We start from the raw sequence: 8,044 nt of genomic DNA on the forward strand, positions 1-8,044 counted from the left end.
CTTTCTTCTTTCTTTCTTTCTTTCTTTCTTTCTTTCTTTCTTTCTTTCTCTTTCTTTTTCTTTCTTCTTTCCTTCTTCTTTTTCTTTCTTCTTTCTTTCTTTCTTTCTTTCTTTCTTTCTTTCTTTCTTTCTTCTTCTTTCTTCTTCTCTCCTCTTTCTTTTTTATCTCAAGAGGTACAGTGGCTTGCCATGATCACACAGCTAATAGATGCCACATCTTGGGATGCCTCCACCCAGCCTCGTCCTCCTGCAGAGCCTAGCGTGTGCCTCCTGCATGCAGTGAGGGGACAGGGCAACAAGGATGGGGAAAAAGATCTGAGCATGTCCCTTTGCCTATCCCCCTTTTGACTTTGAACTCTCATCTGAACCCTTCAGCAGTATCCAGCCATTGTGAACCAGAAATGCTATTGCACCCCTTTTACACACACACACACACACACACACACACACACACACACACACTCTATTTCCAGTTGGTGTTGGGAAATGTCTAAAGGGTATTTTTGCTTGTCGCAATGACTATCGTCACGTAAGTCCTGGGGGCTGGGGATGCAAAGCATGCTGCAATGTGTGGGACAGGCCAGTGTAGAATTATCACAATACCCACGAAGGCCCCTTATGAAAAAGCAGAGGCCTCTTGAGGGTCCTAGTTTGGAGCGCTGGCCTGTGCAGGCACACGCTAAGCCGGCTTGTTTGGGGGCAGTCACATGCCTCCCACCCCCAGCACACCCTCGCTGGGTACTTCTTGGTGGCAAGAACACCCTTTCTGCTGGACAAACAATAAGATGGATCCTTCTCACTCTTTTCGCCTGAGGGTCGACTTCTCTCCGTAAAGCCTTAAGACCTTTACCTGTGAGCCGGGATGATGCTTAGTGCTTTCCTTGTAGGGCTGTTTAGAAGGTTGCCTGAGTTAATCTTCATAATGTGTATTCTTTTGGGTATGATTTCCCTTTTTACGCTGCATTCTTCTGGCCTGGCTGGGTCTCCCCTGGTTGCCCAAAGCTGGGGCCACGCTTGAGCTCAGGGGTACATCTGATTTCACAACAGGCCAAGCTGCCCTGCCCCAACGGCGGTCACTCTGGAGTGGGGTGACACACCAGTGGATGTATCGCTGCTCTTGACTAGTTTCCCAAACCTAAGGTTGTCCATGACCCAAAGAAGCAATGTTACTTTTATTTTCACTATTATTTTATTGACATACTGAACAGAAAGTCTTAATACAAAGAGAAATTCATATCAGGTTAAACATAAATGGTAGTCACCAGGGTGTTCGTTAAACGAATTCACTTTAATACGTAATAGTAGGTGTTCCAAGAAGAATTATGACACAATCAAAGGTCCAACCCAGCACAAAAATGTTGCTCTTTGGAAATTGCAGTGTTCTAATATAGCTGGTGACCATGTCTAAGGGGTCCAAGGTAATAGGTAAGAGTCTTTATAACTTTGCTGTATGTCATAGGCTAGACCACTATATTTACCACTGGGCAGGGGGAGAGATCAGACGGTTATCATCTTGATCCAGGGATTAGTCTCAACAGGAATGATGAGCTAGCCTGATAGTATGTCCCCTCCTACAGTACAATATGAACTACACAACACGGTCTGTGACATATTCTGCCAAAAATATGTAACCAGAATTATGTTGTAACTTAACTTCCAATTTATAGGAAGTACAGCAAACAGAGGCATAAGCTAAATGACAACAAAAGCAAGTGACCAGAGGAATCCCCAAAATGAGACATTCTTGGTGAAAATTGATCTGGTCCTTTCAACAAGTCAGAGACAAGAAAGACATGAAAATACAGTTAAGAGGCATAACACGATGGTTGAATCCTCTTTCAAACAAGCTGGCTATAAATTTAGGCTGTCCTTGAGATAGTTAGGAGCTTGAATATGGAATCATTAATTTATCTAAGTATGATAATAGTCTTTTAGAAATTTTTCAATGTAGGAAAATGTTTCTTTAAGGTGCATACTGAAAACTACACCCACATGAACACACACACAGAGCTGGAAATACTGAGAGAGGTTGAGCAAGAGTACAAATTTGTCCTCACTTTAGACAAATTAAACAATCAGATTTTCTGGTGTTGGTTTAATTCATCCACAAATATTAATTAGGCCTTGGCCATGTACTCAGCTCTATTAGATGCTGTTGGGCATATAACAGATGCTATGCTATGCTATAACTAAAGGAAATAAAATTCACTTAATAACATAATAGGGGACAATTATATTCTACACTATCTAGCAGAGACTGAAAACACCACAGGCTTTCAGAGACAGGGAGCTCAGTTGGGGCCACGTATTCTGTGAAGGCTTCATGAGGTGGGGTGTGAGCAGAGATCTGAAGGATGAGGACAATTTAGGACAGTTCTCTGTGTGTCCGCATAGGTGTGTGTCCACATTCCCACACTTGTGATGGAGAGTTGTACGGGTTTCACAACATCTACTTGTTGGAAATAGTGAAAGAAGACTTCAACCGCCTACCTCCATTCTGACCTCAGTCTGTACTTTCTGGTTAAGTTCTTTCCTGCATATCTTTTAACTCAGGCAAAAGACCCAGCCGTGGGCAAAGCATCCCGTGTTGGGGACTGAAACCATCACCCCTCAAGCAACAATGGCTACTGCTCTGAAGCCAGCAAGACCCTGGGGTGACTGACCCCAAGACAGTGATTGACTTGACCTTTACTGGCCACCTGCACATACCCACTGATGTTTGTCCCACATTTACTTATATAAACCTGGAAGTATTTTCAGCACTTTGGAGGCAGTCTTTGAGACATTAGTCCACTGTCTTCCCAGAGTTGGCCTCACTGAAATGAATTCCTTTCTGGTTTTACCCCCACGAGTTTCTCCACCTTTTTTAAAAAAATATTTTATTTATTTATTTGACACAGAGAGAGAGCAAGCACATGCAAAAGCAGGGGGAGTGGCAGGCGGAGGGAGAAGCAGACTCCCCGGGGAGCAGGGAGCCTGAGCAAGGCTGGATGGAAGGCCCCTGGGATCACGACCTGAGCTAAAGGCAGATGCTTAACCGACTGAGCCACCCGTTTCTCTGCCTTTGGATTTTGTCATCGGAGAGTGGCCAAAACTGGTCTGTTGGGGACCCCCGGATCCAGGTTCTCTTGGACCCTTGCCTCCTGGTTGCAACAGCTGGCAGGTTTTGCTCACAAAAGATTTTTCTTGCTATATATTTGAAATTAAAATTTCTTTGCTTTAAAGTTATCTTTTGTAGTTACTATCTTCGGGTTATTGTGATCTATAAATATTTATACTTTTCATATTTGAAACTGTTATCGTGTCCCACCTTAAGCTGTGTGTACACATATAAATGTTTGACCTTTGCTGTATTTATGTCTGGTCAGAAAGAGGCTTGCTATGGAAAGTGTTTCATGTGGTATTTTTCAAACTTTAAAACTGAATTTGAATTTAAATGTATTTTTCTAAGATTAGTGTTGTCATTTACCTAGCAGAGTAATGAGTTAGATAAAGTTAAGTAATGAGGCAAAGTCAACAGTGTTCTCAATAAAAGGAAGAACAGTGATTTGCCTTTGAGTCTACAGTCCGACCAGGGATTTAAGGCAGGCCATCCTTGGTTTTCATCACAATGTATCCCTGCAAATCCTGTTCTAAAGCAGTGATAAAGCAGATGACAGTTCCCAAAGGAGCAACGTTATGATTAGAAGTTGTGTGGTTTAAAAATTGTGAAAATCGCCAAAGTATAGTATTTCAAAGCAGGAGAGAACCAAGAGTCATAACTTTTAATTAACTGACCAGGAAACCAGAGGGCAAATGACCCACATAAGGCCCCAAGGCCCACACGGCTAGGTAATGACTGGTCTAGGACCCAAAGGTCCTAGTGCCCTGTGTTCCACTTCATTATGTTGTTTCCCTTTTAAAAATCCAGTAGAATGTGCAGAAAAGCAATAGATACATAGATCATACAAGGAGCCCAATGTTCCACAACGTGCGTGCGTAGCACACAAACATAAAAGTCTACAGTATAGAATTTGGTATCTATTGAAAAGTGTACTGACCATATTAAATATTCCTTTAACACTTGAAAATATATAAAGGTGATTTCTGTTTCGGAATTTATAACCGTTTTTGAGGATGATTTGAATGGCATGAATCTCTCTACTAAAGCAGTCCAGGCTGTTTGAAAAAGCTCTATTATTTCTGTTCACTATCTCTGTTTGTTGTTTGTTCTAAAACGAAAGCAGATCTGAGCACTTTGTAGGCCTAGGAAAGGGAGCCAGGGTAATTAAAGAAACCATTTCCAGGGGTGCCTGGTGGCATAGCGGTTAAGCATCTGCCTTAGGCTCAGGGTGTGATCCCGGCGTTATGGGATCGAGCCCCACATCAGGCTCTTCCGCTGTGAGCCTGCTTCTTCCTCTCCCACTCCCCCTGCTTGTGCTCCCTCTCTCGCTGGCTGTCTCTGTCTCTGTCAAATAAATAAATAAAATCTTTAAAAAAAAAAAAAAAAAGAAAGAAACCATTTCCAGGAGGAGAGATCAAGGGCACAGGGGAAGGAGAGATTAGGTATGAAAAGGACAAAGGCTAGTTGGTGTGAACAGGATGGAGATCTGACTAGGAGCAGGAGAGGCAGTTTGGAAACCAGCGCTGGTGTCTGGGAGACTGTCAACAGCCAGGATGAAGAACCACGTTAGTCCTCCTGCCAAATCTAACAACGTGTGTGGGTCACTAACTTCAAGACATGCTTCACTTTTGGGGGGTCAGTAATTAATAATTTTATTCCCAACAGAATCATCTTTCCAGTCCCCATCATGCGGGGCATCCACCAGTCTGTAAAGTCAAGATTCATCAGAGTCCTTAAAACAGATCCACACTCTTCTCATGATATAGTGATTTTTCAGTGTCCTAGCTTCTATACACAATTGGACATGTCTATAAGGACTGTTTTAGAAAAGATCAGTATAAAATGGCTGGCCGATGTGTTTCCTTTTTTTTTTTTAATTAAAACAAAATTTCTTTTGGTCTTCCAAATCCTACTGGTATATCAGAGAAATGTAAAATGAATACATCCATAACACCACTGGCAAGTTGGCTGAGAGACCTTCACAGACCAGATTGTTGGGGAATGGCTGAAATATGTAGGACAGAAGGTCAGATTTATGATAAAACCTAACAGAACGGTGAATTTTGGTCCCATGAAAGGAAGATGGGACCACCGAAGAAATTATTTTCTCTCTAACAAAACCCTACAATAATTCTAAGATTATAAACAGGGGAGACCTAAGGTATAATTGATGGGTAATCAAGGAAAGGGCCAAGAACAGCTGCAGCAGTATTCTACTTGTCACCGTGGCTTCCGTGGTCTGTCCCAACTAGTGGGCATTCTGACACAGGAGAAACCAGAGTGGGCATTGGAGTCAGAGAAATAGTTCAGTGCTCCAGATTATTTATGGCTGCCGAGAAGAAAGGGATTCCTTGAATGTAGAAATGAGCTAGTCACACAACCTAGAGAAATGCTTTCTCGGACATAGACAATAAAGAAAAGCAACTGGAGCCTGGTTTCCTGCAATCAGGAATGGTTTCCTCTGTCAGGTAAAGAAACAATACCAAAAATCAACAAACATTGGAGTAAAACTACCACAAAAAGCATTAAAAAAATCAGTAGAAGAATTAACCACTGGAAAAAAAAATTATTAATGCAGAGAACAGGAGAGTAAGAACAACCACAATTAGTATTCCCCTAAGTTATTACCAAGCATATGGCATCCAAAAAGAAAAACTGAGTTCTTGGAAATCAAATACACGATTCTTCCACAAACAATCAAAACCTCACCTCAGTAGGTGGACTGCAGAGCAAAGTAGACAATGACTGAATATCAAATCAGTTAGCGGTATCATCAAACTGACAATGTACATAATTAAAGAAATAAAAAATATGAAAGAAGAGTTCATAAGTTAATAAACATGGAAGACAGATCTGGGAATACTGAGATCCTTCTGGAAATTTCCAAAAAGAAAGGAAGGGGAGAATGGAGGATAGGGAATAATAGATAAGAGAAGAAAATTTGCATGAGTTGAAGAAAGACATTAATTATCAAGTCTCCTTCTCCAACAGAGAGGGAGAAAGAGAGAGAGAGTCCAAGCCCTACATTTAAACACATACAGCATATTCGGGTGACATTTCTGAAGTCCAAAGATAGAAAGAAAAGTCCAAGAGTTTCATAAAGGGAGAAACAGGAATCTATAGGAACAAGGAATAAGAGTCAACCCTCACCATCCTTCTCATCTAGAACGTGGGAAATTGAAGAGAAAAAAGAAAGATCATGGCAAATTGTAGAATACTATCTTCGCAGTTCTGAGGGAAAATGATTTTGAATTCAAAATTCCATGCTCAGCCAACCTACCCTATGAGGAGGGCCAACCTATCCAGTTTCAGAAACGCAAGGATTCAGAAAGGTAACCCCACTCAAAGCTTTCTAATAGAATTGCGTGGAGATGTAGCCCTCTGAGATAATGAATCAGGGAAAGGAAAACAGGAGAAAAAAAGTGGTGAACCAAGAAATGAGTAAAACAATTACTTGTTTATAAGGTGGTCATGGACAGAATGTATTGTCAAGAAATTATTCAGAAGAAAGAAACACAAAATATAAAAAATTAATTAGATAAAATATAAAAAGTGATAAAAGAAGAGGGGAAGTGAAAGAGCTAAAGGAACTGGTTCATTTCAAGAGCGGTGGTTACAGGCATTAAATCCCAATGCCAATTAAAAGAAGTTTGGGGGCACCTGGGTGGCTCACTCCTCGTTTCGGCTTAGGTCATGGTCTCAGGACCGTGAGATGGAGCCTCATGTGGGGCTCCACACTGGGCATGGAGTCTGCTTAAGATTCTTTCTCTCCCTTTTGAGGCGCCTGGGTGACTCAGTTGGTTGAGCATCTGACTGTGGCTCAGGTCATGATCTCAGGGTCCTGGGATCGAGCCTCACGTCAGGCTCCCCGCTAAGCAGGGAGTCTGCTTCTCTCTCTCCCTCTGCCCCTTCCCTCTGCTCCTGTTCTCTCTGTCTCTCTCTCTCAAATAAATATAATCTTTAAAAAAAAATTCTCTCTCTCTTTGTCCCTCCCCCACACTCTCTCTAAAAAATGAATAAATAAAGCTTGACTATGTTCATTAATAAATTAATAGAAATGGATGCATAACTTTCGGACCAGCAGAGAAGAAAGAACAATAGACAAATTCAGTCAGGGCTGAAAAGAAGCAAAAAAAGAAAGAACAAGAAAACATTACAAAGAAAACACAAAACAAAATGGCATGCATAAGACTAACCATGTCTGTGGTAACAATATATGTGATAGGGTTAAACCACGTCTCAGCTGTAAACTGTTTAAGGGAAACATGTCCCAAACAAAATAATCCAGAAGGGATTAAGATTTAAATCTGGGAAAAAAGAACAATTGCTTCAAGCTGAAATCCAGGATTTGGCAGCAGCAATTTTGGAGGGCAAAATCCTCTGAATTTACTTTCCCTGATGAATCTTTAAGAGGGAGTTGGTGGGGGCCGGGGGGCGGGGAGCGGACAGCTCCCTGAGGGGCAGGAAGACACATGGAAATAGAATGGAGGGCATCTTGGCAATGATTTTTTTTTTAACACCAAAAGCAAAGGCAACAAAACAGAAATAAGCAAGTGGGACTGCATCAAACTAAACTTCACAGCAAAGGAAACCATCAGCAAAATGAAGACAGCCTATGAAGTGGGAGAAAATATTTGGAAACCATGTATCTGATAAGAGGTTAGTATACAAACTATACAAGGAACTTACACAGCTCCGCAGTAAAACACCTAATAACCCAATTTAAAAGCGGGTAAAGGATCTAAACAGACACACTTCCAAAGAAGACATACAGATGGTCAACAGGTACCTGAAAACGTGCTCACCATCAGGAAAGTACAAATCAAAACCACAGTCAGATAGCACCTCACAGCTGTTAGAATGGCTGTTACATGGGGCGCCTGGGTGGCTCAGTCGTTGTGTCTGCCTTCGGCTCAGGGCGTGATCCCGGCGTTGTGGGAT

The sequence above is a fragment of the Ailuropoda melanoleuca genome, chromosome 18 (genome assembly GCF_002007445.2).
Source record: "Ailuropoda melanoleuca isolate Jingjing chromosome 18, ASM200744v2, whole genome shotgun sequence".
Classification (NCBI taxonomy): domain Eukaryota; kingdom Metazoa; phylum Chordata; class Mammalia; order Carnivora; family Ursidae; genus Ailuropoda; species Ailuropoda melanoleuca.